We start from the raw sequence: 13,229 nt of genomic DNA, 5'->3' as shown, positions 1-13,229 counted from the left end.
CCAAGTAATTCATAAATCAAGCTTACTTTAAGGATTTTGGATCATAAGGGAAATCACATAAATAAAGAATCCAATAAACGTATATTTGAGCGTTCAAAGTATGAGAAATCATTTTAGTTTGAAAACCTTTTAAGAAGAACCACTCACAATCAACAATCAGCTAGCTTCTTCGCCTAGCTCTTTAGCCAAGAACTTCCTTGCAACTCTTTGTCCGATTCAAGTTCGTGATGAAACTTGAAATTCTCTCAATTCTTTCTTACGTGAACACAAGGTAAAAGCAGCTTCAAAATGGTAGAATTTCATCTATTTATAAGCCTCATTACAAGAAATCGAAGGATTCCCAACGCCAAAATGGACATCGAAAAATTGTACGTGAAACTATTATACTACTCTCGACGCATTTAATTTCGTGTTGGTATCGCGGAGCCTCCTGACATCTAACTTTAAATGTTGGGAATGCTCCACCAATTTGAAGTTTTTTAAAATTTGTTTCGCGTTCGTTCGATGCCATGGAAAGGAATGTCGAGAAAAAGCAAAAAATTATTTAATTGTTTAACTTTTCCCGACGCCATTAAAAGAAACACCGGAAAAAGTAAAATTATTATTTTATTAGTTAACATTCACCGATGTCTACGTTGGCTCACATCGCAAAAAAATTGAATAATAATTTATTTGTTTAATTTTTTCTGATGCCATATAAAAATGTCGGAGAATGCTCCAACCAATACTGGTGTCATTAGTAACACGTCGGGTTTGGTTGGAACCTTCCTAGACGTTTTAATATATGGCATCGGTATACGTGAAATGTATTGATGTTTTCGAGTTGCGTCAGTAAATCTCCTATATATTTTTGTTTGTGTTTAAAGAACTACACAAAAGCTAAAACGAAGGAAAAAACGAATAGGTCGAGAGACAGAGAAAGAGTTTGTTGTCCATTGTCCACCATCCGTCAACTTTGCCACAGGAGTTATCCGCTGCCCACCGTCCTCCCTCTTTGTTCTATTTGGCTGCCACTACTCTCAATCAAGGTTTGTTTTTTTAAACCATAAAATTGTATGTCGTTGAATAAATATGTTTTAGCTTTTGTTTAGTTATTTATTTTTAGGATTTGTTTTAGAATTTAGATTTTAAAATAGTTATAGAATTTATATTTATATTAGATTTTTGTATTAAATTTGAGTTGGTTTTAGGGTTTAAGATTGAAGTTAAATATTATTGAATATTATTAAATTTGAGATTGATAAATAATTTAAATGTGTTGATTGACATTGGGAAAATGTCTTTCAAATTGCTTCCGCTTTATATTTTTTTTGGTTTTTCATTAGTACTTTTTTGGTTTTTCATTAGCATTTGAGATCGATTATTATTTCTTGAACTTTCTTTATAAACGATACTTTTAAAATTTTGTTTGAAATAGGGCCCGTATAAAGACTCTTTGATGTTGTTGAATTTTTATTTAAATTATAAAGTCTTATGTTTAAAGAATGAGTCTAGTGTCAAAGAAATGACCTCAGCTTAATTAAAAAAGTTGGGTCGTTACAGATAGCTTGTATAAATGAATTAGTAATTTTTTATTGTTTTGTTTTATGGTTATTCTTCAATTATGGTAGCCTAGCTTTTTATGTCAAAATTAGTTTCTAATTTGTTAGTAGTGTTAGGGGTTCTTAGGTAGCCTTTAATTAAGTATATTGAAAGTGTTAGGTATGTTGGCAGTGTTAGGTAGTTTTAAACATAACTTTAGTGAAAGTTGGGGGATTGGGCATATAGCGTATAAACTGAGTAAGTTGGAGCAATTGAAATGAGAGATATAAGACTAATCAAACATACTTATATTTAGGGTTTTTAAAGATGAATAAGAGACTTAAAAATAACTTCTCGGTTGAGTACATAGAGGGTGTGACCCAATTTTTAGAGTTTGTAAAGTATCACATCAATGATTACGGATGCACAAAGTGTCCATGCAAGAGGTTTATGAACTCAAATTGGGACTCATTAGAGGGTGTGAAGCAACATCTATTAACCATGGAAATAGAGTCCTCTTATACAAACTAAGTGTATCATGTAGAGCCTATGAACTTGCACAGAGGTATACAAAGAATATTTGATGAAGTAACTAGCAATAGTAACCCTTTTAATGAAGAAAATAGCAGTAATAACCATTTTATTGAAGAAAATGAAATGTTGGGCTTGCTTCATGCTCCAATTGAACACATAAAAGAAACAGAGGAAGGTTTGGATAATGAAATGTCGTTTAATAGTGGAGTAGATATAGAACAAGAGACAACAAACATATTTAAGGACTTATTGAATGAAGCACGTAGTGAACTATACCTCGGTTGTTCTGAATGTTTCTCCCTTAATTTTTTGGTTAGAATGATGCAGGTAAAGTTTCTGAACAGTTGGAGTAACAAATCCTTCGACATGATGTTAGAGATATTAAAATGTGTGTTTCCAATGTGTGATACCAATGTCCCTAGTTCATTCTACAAAGTCAAACAAAAATTGATACCAATGTGTTATAGCTACAAGACTATTCATGCTTGTAAGTACGATTGTGTATATTGTACTGAAACGAATTTGAGATTTTTAACATTGTCCAACTTGTGGTGAGTCTCGGTACAAGGTTAGCCATAACAGAGGGAAAAAATCCACATAAGGTATTGTGCTACTTTCCGTTGGTGTCGAGAATGCACGCTTGTTTGTATCGCAAGAAAGCTCGTCTAACATGAGATGACATAAGGATAAATTAGTGGAAACAGAGGATGTGTTTAGACATCTAGCTTATGCAAAGGGATAAAAGCAGTTTGATTCTAAATTTTCTGATTTTGATTTAGATCCATGGAACGTTCGTTTGGAGTTAGCTTTAGATGGATTTAATTTGTTCGATCATATGAGTACCTCATAAAGTATGTGGCATGTGGTGTTAATTCCTTAACCTTGAAAATGCATGAAAGAGTCAAACTTCTTCATGTCAATTTGTTCATTCCTGATCCAAGATCTCCTGGTAGAAAAATTTATGTGTACCTACAACCATTAATTGAGGAACTAAAAGAGTTATAGACTTTTGGTGTGCATATATATGATTGTCTTGGGGATCGGTTTTTTTAGTTGCATGCAACCTTGTTGTGGCCAATTAATGACATCCCGAAATATTGTGACCTATCTAGGTGGAGTACAAATGGGTATCAGGCTTGTCTCATTTTTATTGAAGATAGATCGTTTTTCGGGATAAGAGAAAAAATAGCTTTCATGGGACATTGGTGCTATCTTCCAGATAACCACGTTTAGTGTAGAAGTAGGCTACATGATGAAAAAGTGAGTGTAAGGCTCATCCAATCCAATGGTAATGAATAGGCATGAAATCTTGAAACAACTAGATTCGTTGGAGTTTCCAGTTATGAGTAAACATCCTTCAGTAAAAGATAACAAAAGAAAGAGAGCTCCTAATTGGACTAAAAAATGAATTTTCTTTGATCTTCCTTACCGATCAAGACTATTAATTCGTCACAAACTTGACGTAATACATATTGAAAAGAATGTTTGTGACAACTTAGTTTATACGTTGTTGAATATTGAAGAGAAATCCAAGGATACCATGAATGCTCGGTTGGATCTACAATATTTCAAACTGTTTAGTTGCATCAAACATCAAGTATGCAGAATTCCATCTAGATTGAACATCAAGGCACAACATACTCTTGCAAGATATATTCTCCTCCTCAATGCACTTCTTAAATTTAGCAAGTCTAGCAAGAGAAGATCTAACTGATAGAACTAAGTCATGCACAGCGGAAAAAGAATCGAATTTCTACCCTAATTGCCACAATTAACATCTAACCATAAACTAATCAAATTAGGGTTTTAAGAAGTATTACCTTTGAAGCTTTCAAAAGGTTTGATGTCTTCTTACCAATTCTACCCGAGACCACCACTAGTACTCAACTGCTATCCTCTAGACAAAGAACCGGGTTGTGGGACCCAATTTTGGTGTAGAAAGTAATGGAGATAAAATGAGATTGGAAGCTTTCTTTTTTCTTTTGTTGAGATGATGAAAATGATAAAAGAGGCAAAAGTCCTTCAACATTTGAAAACATCTCTATTTATAGCCTAATTACATGCAAAAATGCATGCAATTCAATTGCCAAATCTCAACACCTAATATTCCACTAACAATTAGTGGAACTTAGTGGGCTAGGTGTCTATATCTCATATAGCCACATATCCCACTAAGAGTTAGTGGGATTATCCAACAAAATGTTGGATTTTCCCACTAACTTAGTCCAAGGGTAAAATGGTCATTAGATTTTTCTAGTCAAAAGTCAAACTTTGACTTTTCTAAGTCAAAAGTCAATATTTTGACTTTTTACCATTTTGTCCGTCTTGACTAATTCCAACCTCCCGAGCATGAATCCGCATTCATTTTTCCAAAATTCAAATCACATTTGAATATAAGGCCGGTCAAAGTTTGACTTTTCAAAGTCAAAAGTCAACATTTTGACTTTTTACTATTTTTGACCAATTCCGAGCTTCTTAGTATGAATCCGCATTCATACTTATAGTATGTAAAACATAAAGCTCTATTTCTAATTAGAAGACCGACGATTATATCACTGTATATGTCGGTTTTCCTTTCTTCTCCCTATTCGAACAATTCGACTTATTTCATCACACTGTTCTAAGTTTAATCCATATGAGCTAGCAGAGGAACCTAATGGACCTATAGATCATGGGCTCCAACGATTCAAGATTAACTAGCTAAACTCTTTTAAACCGAGTTAATCAACATTCGTTAACTAACGGGTCATTCCACTAAAGTCCCGTAGTTGCACTCCCCTCACTATAGATATATTTGTGTCCATTTGATAAAACCATAATCAGTAAGTTAATCCTTCACAGGTTAAGTTAATCCTTCACAGGTTAAGTTAATCCTTCACAGGTTGCTCGTAACCTTGGCTGGGTCAAAATACCGTTTTACCCCCAAGATTACATCTTGCTCCTTAAGTCCCACTAATCCACTATTGAACAATTGGTTTAAGGTTCAACCTATAAACTTAATCCCTCTCGGGCCAATGAGAGGGTGGGGCCCCTTGTTCAAGACTTGGATTCAGTGCTTAAGAGAGCAACCTATCTACTAACCCTAAAGCGGGTAGGAGTGAATTCCATCTTGTACCCTATGTTCCCAGCTATCCACCCGATCTTACCCCTGAAATGGGAGGCTTATTGGGCCAACGCTGATGAGCTGCCCTCACCTATGCAGATCTAAGGATAATCTCGTATGAACAGGAGTTCATAGTTAACTCAGGATTAAGACTAAGTTACCTAGGTCATCAATAATTGAGATAGTCAGTTTTAAACAGTAAACGGTGTTATAACGTAAAAATGACTAATTCATGGTTCAGTCTTATGTAAACATTTTACATAGGATGCCCCCACTTTCATGTCTCTACATGAACGATTAGGATCACATCGTTTGTACTACAAAGTGGGCCGCATCCATAGTCTCTCAAAATAAGGCGCCCAACCTTTATTTCATATACTATAGACTATTTAGGCTATATACTCGAACTTGATCCACGTTTATGTTTACACATAAAGTTCAAGTTTATTCAAAAAATAGCATTGGAACTTTGATTTATTGGATTTAAGATTATAATATTTAATTTCTCAATAACAACTTTATTGAATAGAATATGATTTACAAACTACGAGTTTTAGGACAAAAAATTCCAACACTAACAAACCTAACGGCATTTTGAATTCGAATAAATATATCATTCATATCTTTCAGACCATCACACACAATTAAATTCAATATATGTGCACAACACTTGACATGAACGAAATCTCCATCCAACACAAATGCATGTTTGAAACGTTTCTTTAGATAAGCAATAGTTGTATCATTTGATGAATAACATTATCAACGGTTAAGGTTAAAATCCTATCAATACCCCAATGTTTCAAACATTTTTCCACCTCTTTTCCTATTGTTTCCCCTTTATGATTTTCAATCTAAGAGAAATTAATTATTATCTTACGAAGCTTCCAATTTCAATCAACAAAGTGTGCAATCAAAACCATATAATTAACGTTTTGAATCGATGTCCAAGTATCAGTCGTAAGTGAAACTCTATATCCTTCATTCACAAAAATATCTCTCAATTGTTCTCCCAAGTTAGCATATATTCCTAAAATCTCTAGCAATTGTCGTTCAAGAAGGAGTAACAAATCTTGGTTCTACTAACATCAAAGTTCCTTCCACAAACCTCTGAAATCTCTCATTCTCCACAAATCTAAAGGACAACTCGTCAATTATGATCATCTCAACAATTAGTCTTCGAGCATTCACAAAGGTAAATATCTTATAATTAACTTTTTTACCATGTAAACTATCAAATCTAAACAATCGTGTAACAAAGAATAGTCAAACTAAACGATCGTGTACCAAATGAATCTTGAAAAAAATCGTTTAGATTTTGGTAGAAAAAAGTAAATGATCATGTAGCAAAATATAAACGGCATTGGTATGAGATCGTATACCAAATATATTACGCGTTGAGTCATTAATCACATGTTTTTCGTTTTCAAAATTATTCTAAACAGGATAAATATTTTGCCACTTTGTTCTATTTTTGTAAAGAGATAGTTGCAAATATAACAATTATATTCAAAATAATTAAGTGTATAGCAACATTTTTTAAAAATTGCAAATATATCAAAATCTATCATTCATAGAAGTGCATCACTGATAGGTCGTGTAGAAAATGTTGATCGATCACTGATTAGTGATAAAAATATATCATTGATAGACTTTGCTATATTTGCAATTTTTTAAAAATATTGCTACATACTTAATAATTAGAGAAATTGCATCAAATAACAAAAACATTTAGAAAAAACAGCACATGACACCTATTCTTTGCATATGGCAAATATGGCAAAATTAGTGATATCAGATAGCTATCATACGATAATCATAGGGCTATCCTACCAGACGATTATTATAGAGTTATTGACTTTTAAATTTGCACATTTTGCAATTTAGAAAATGTAGTAACATGAGTCCTATTATCATAATATTTTTTTGCTGTTTTTGCAAGGGCCCCTAATAATTATTCTAAAATTGACACCCATTATAATTATTCGTTTGAAAAAACCCTAAATCATATTTATTTAATATTCATTTAAATCGTATTTTAAATGGATATCTCTCACATAATATATAGTTTTAATTTAATTAATTTATTTCAAACAAATTTAATTAAATAGAATTAAGGTTAATTTTTAAAATATTTTAGGTTTACTCTTGCCGCTTTTAAATTTTCCGCAGCTTCGATTTCTTCCTTCTCTTCTTTATCTACAATTTTTCTTTTATATATATTTTTTAAATAATGATCATTGTTTTACATTTTTTTTTCATTATACTTCTGCTATTATTATTTTGTATTCATGTTTTTAAATGTGTCATGGATAGAGAGGAACTACATGATCGTTTACCATAGAGCTTTTCAAAGCCATAATTTATCATGAACTACATAATCGTATATCATGATCTACACAGTCGTGTATCATGATCTACACGGTCGTTTACTAGGACTTTTCAAAATCATCGTTTATCATGAACTACTTGATCGTGTATCATGAATTTCACAATCGTGTATCATAAACTACACATGATTGTGTATAATCATCTACACATGATCGTTTAGTAGGGCTTTTTCAAAATCATCGTTTCTCATGAACTAACAATTATGTATCATGAACTACGCAATCGTGTATCATTTCCTACACGATTGCGTATCGTAATCGTTTAGAAGAACCATTACATGCGCGTTCATAGAAAAAAAGAGCATGCACGGTGGAAATTGGATAGAGATTCTACCCTAATTACACTTAATTGACATGAAACCCTAAACTATAAATTAGTTTGAAATTAGGGGTTTTTAAGGAAACTAACATTCAAAGCTTTGATTGTTGCTTGAACCCCACTAGGGTTGACCTACTATCCTCCAGACTAAGAACCAAGTTGTGAGACCCGTTGGATGAAGGAAACCGAAAGAGAGAGAGATGGAAATGGTATTAAGGAATAGGGTTGGGCTTTAGTTTTTTTTTAAACAAAATACAAAGGAAAAATAAGTAAACCAAAATTGGTCTTAAAAAATCCAACCCTTTCCAAAAGACCAAAGAGCCCCATTATTTATAGTGAATTTACATGCAAAGTTGCATGTACATGCAAGCTCATGGGCCAACAACACAAAGTCCACTTTCTTTAGTAGACTTTTTGTCTTCATCAAATGACAACACCTCGCCACTAGAGTAAGTATGATTATCCAAAAAAATGTTGAATTTTTCCACTAACTTTGGTCAAAGGGTAAAAATATCATTTGGTCAAAGTCAAACTTTGACTTTTCATACCAAAACTCAACATCTTAACTTTTTTTCTTTCAATTTTATTCGTCTAGACTAATTTCAATCTCCTGTGCATGAATCCACATTCATTTTCTCAAGATTCAAATCACATTTGAATATATTTCCTGTTAAAGTTTGACTTTTCAAAGTACAAAGTCAACATTTTGACATTTTACAACTTTGACTATTTCTATTATTTTTCAGCTTTCGAGTATGAATTCTCATTCATATCTTTAATATTTAAATCTCGTTTAAACATAAAGCTCTATCTTTAATCTGATAATCGACAATTATATCACATATATTTATTAGTTTCTCTCTCCTCACATAAATCGAACTATTCAACTCATTCCATCATACTTTCTAAGTTTATTCCATATGAGCTAACAAGGGAACCTAATGGACTATAGGTCATGGGCTTCAATGATTCGAAATTAACTGACTAAATTCTTTTAGACATAGCTAATCAACATTTGTTAACTAACAGGTCATTCCACTAAAGTCTTATCGTTGCACTCCCCTCACTATAGATATATTTCTGTCCATTTGATATAACCATCATCAGTAAGTTAATCCTTCATAGGTTGTTTGTAACCTCGACTAGGTTAAATTATTGTTTTTACCCCTGAGACTACATGTTGCTCCTTAAGCCCCACTAATCCACTATCAAACAATTGGTTTAAGATCTAACCTACAAATTAAATCTCTCTTGGGCTAATGAGAGGGTGAGGCCCCTTGCTTAAGACATGGATTCAATCCTTAAGGAAACAACATATCTACTAACCTTAAAGAGGTTAGGAGTGAATTTCCTCTTGCACCATATGTTCCCAGCTATCCACCCGATCTTACTCTTGAAATGGGAAACATATTGCACCAACGTTGATGAGCTGCCCTCACCTATGCAGACCTAAGGACAATCTCATGTAGGCAGAAGTTCATAGTTAGCTCAGAATTAAGATTAAGTTACCTAGGTCATCAATAATCAAATAGTCGATTTAAACAATAAACGATGTTATAACGTAAAAGTGACTATTTCATGGTCCAATCTTATGTAAACTCTTTACATAGGATGTTCCACTGTCTCTACATGAACAATTCAGGATCACATCGTTTGTACTAACTATAAAGTAGGTCGCATCAATAGTGTTCCCAAAGTAAGGTGTCTGACCTTATTCGTATATTATAGACAATTTAGACTATATACTCGAACTTGATACACGTTTATGTTTCTACATAAAGTTCAAGTTTATTCAAAATATTTTTGGGACCTTAGTTTATTGAATTTAAGATTATATTATTCAACTTCTTAATAGCAACTTTATTGAATAGAATATGATTATAAACTACGAGTTTTAGAACATAAATTCCAACACGCTTATGACCGTTGTTGATACTACCTACACGATTGTGTATCATTTCCTACATGATCGTGTATCATTTCCTACTGATCGTGTATCATTTCTTACATGATCGTTTAGAAGAAGAATTACACCAACGCTTGTGGTTGATTAATCTTGTGTTGACTGGGGCATCTTTTGTATTTTCCTTTGTGGACTTAGAGATTTTTCCATTTTCAAAATCATTATATACGGTGTAAATATTTTGACAGTTTGTTATATTTTATATAAAAAAAAAAAACCTAGAATTAAACTAAAATTTTAACTAATTCTCTAGTTAATTAATTAATTACAAAATATATATTTAATGCAATACTTATTTAAATCATATTGATATATGACTTTCTCTTATATCCTATAGTTTTAATGTGTATCATATACGCATTAAATTTTAACATATAGTTTTAATACAAATCTAATTCTTATTAAATTAATTAATATTTGAGTTCAAATATTTTATCCTATCATAAATTTATTTTAAATCCTATTCAAATTTAAATTTATCTAATAAAATTTAATCAAAATACAAATTTTATATTATATTGTATCATCATACATTATATTAATTTCCTAAATAAATTTGTACATTTCAAAATATAATTAATATATAATAACCTCAACACTCTTTACAAGCTATGAAGGAGACTTAATGGACCTATAGATCAGAAGTTATAACAATATGAGATTAATTGGTTAAACTCATTAAGCACATTAATCAATATTTGTTACTGTTTGAAAACTTACAAGTGAACACTTCTCACTATAGATATAATTATCTATCCACAGATATAAATCAACAAGCAGAAGTTAGTCCTTCACAAGTGTATATAACACCAGATGGCTCAAAATTACCGTTTAACCATTGGGTTACTTCTTAGTCTTTAAATATTAGTGCTCCTCGAGTGAACAATCTATTTTTGGTCCAACCAATAAACATAAATCTCTCTCGTGCCATTGGGAGAATAGGGTCATTTGTTCAAGTTCCAAAGACATCGTTTAAGGGAAGATTCATTCACTTATCCTAAAGTTAGGATGAAGTGAATTCAATCTTGTGTGATTATGTTCTCAGTTCGTCATTCGGTCTTGTCCCCAAAATGGTAAGTTTTTAAATTGAAAATCATGTCACTCTCACCTGTGCAAATCAAAGAACAATCTTTCGTGAATAGAAGTGTTCACAATACACTAAGGAATAAGACTAAGTTTCCTAGGTCATCTATGGAAATAGAAACCTAACTGATTATTGAAGTTACATCTAGTGGCACTACAAGAATTTTCAGTTTTACCAACGAAAAAAAATGTCGACCAAAATCCAAAAAACGTTGCTATAAGTTATGCCGACGTATTTTTTTGCATCGGTAAGAACGTTTCCATATCCTTGTTAGGAGAAGCTATTGCCAACAAAATTTAGTTTCATCGACATAAGTACTTTTTTTCCAACATATATTGTTGCGTCGGCGTACAAGTTTTGCTGAGGAAACACAATTTCATCGGTGTACAAGTTTTACCAACGAAACTCAATTTCGTTAGGCATACAAGTTTTCCTAACAAAATACAATTGTTTTGGCATACAAGTTCTCCCGATGTAATTGTATTTCGTCGGCATACAAGTTTTGCCAACGAAATTGTACTTTGTCGGCATACTACACTTTTAAGGACGAAAAGTGTTGCGGTGGCATATAGTTTATCCCGATGAAAATACATGTTTTGTCGACATAATCGTTCTTCAAAATGCGGTCTAAATTAAACATATGTTTGTCAACGTCATTTTCGTTGGCATAAGTGGTTTACAGTTTTATCTATGAATTTTAGTTGTTAAACAAGCAATTTTTATTTAATTTTTTTCTCAATAATACCTAATTATGAACGAACAATAATTAATCGATAATTAAATTAATAGAAGAACAAATATAACAAAAATAAACTTCTATATTAAAAATAAAACTAATATTCGGTTCAACAATGTAACATTAGTAGTATAATATTTGAGATTCACTAATTAAGTTTTCATAAATCTCACATACATGCCCCTAAGCCAAAAAAAAAAAAAAAAAAAAAAAAAAAAAAAAAAAAAAATCTACACCTAACCAAAATATATCCTAACCTAAAATAAGTGAGATGTGTTAGTAGTCATGATCATCTCAAAATCTTTTCCCTATCTCCAAAATCGATATTCAAGATCACACATATAACCTGAAAATACAAGTGACAATATGACAAAGTAGCAACAAAAATGTGACAAAGTAATAACAAAAATGACAAAGTAGGAACATAAAGTGAAAAAATAACAAAGTAGACACAAGTGGCCAAGTAAGAAAATAGAACATAATTTGAGCATAGAGATGGATGCATTCAAACTCCCGTCTCCTACCTAATGAACCAACATTCTAAACTACAAATAAGCAAGACAAATGCATATAAAATGACAAAGTAAACTTCCGATCAAACTAAAATTCTTATAACAGTACTCATATATCCCCCCACCCCACCCCACCACACCACCACCACTCTTTCAAACTACAAACAAGCAAGACAAACTGGCTAACTACACTAAAGTGTTCATACTTGGCTACCATAAACAAGTGGATAGCTATACAACAAGGAAATTAAATTCCTAACTCTATTAACCATAACCCAAAGTTGTTATAGCGTACCTAGTTGTCTGAAAGTCCACCTTCTTGCCTTTGTTGCGCATCAAGGTGACTCCTGATGTTACTCAATTGATCTTGGAACTTCGAAATTGTTGACTTCAACATGACATTTTCCTCCTTTAAGTTGATCACCTTCGTTTAAAGCTTTTCATATTTATTTCCAATATATTTCTCAAGCACACACATGGATGTGCATACTGCTACACTGGGGGTTGCGCCCTTCCATCCAAGACCTTTAGTATGGTCTAAACATTTTTTCAAAACTCGTCACAAATATTGCCTTTGGTGTTTGTTCAGATCCATCTTCTAATGATTTTCTTATCTCCTCTTGCATTGCGACTGTAGTGGAAGTCACGTGTATGGACACAAGAGAACCACCTATTTGCATGTAATGGTAGTTCTCTCTCTACTGTCTTTTACTTTCCCCTTTCTTTTCACTTTGCGTGTAGAGGTTGATAATAGAAGATTAAAGAAATCCTCTCCAAGACTTTCTTCTTCTTTTCCTCTCCAAGACTTTCTTCTTCTTTCCTTCTTTACTGTATTTTTTTGGGTTCCTATTCTTTGAATTTCCTTTAGAAGATGGTGAGATGAAGAGAGTAAGAGGTAGAAGATGAACACATAGTGTTTTAAAGTAGTTCGGTAAATGACTACGTCCACTATACTTGGGATTAAGATATTATTTCAGTTCAGTTTTTGTCATCATCAAATATCAAAGTAATACACCGTATTTATAAACTTCCCTATGTCTCTTAGTTAAAATTATAGTTAAATCAGA

Source organism: Cucumis sativus, chromosome 5 (assembly GCF_000004075.3).
Source record: "Cucumis sativus cultivar 9930 chromosome 5, Cucumber_9930_V3, whole genome shotgun sequence".
Taxonomy (NCBI): Eukaryota; Viridiplantae; Streptophyta; class Magnoliopsida; order Cucurbitales; family Cucurbitaceae; genus Cucumis; species Cucumis sativus.
Note: the sequence above shows the minus strand (reverse complement) of the source record.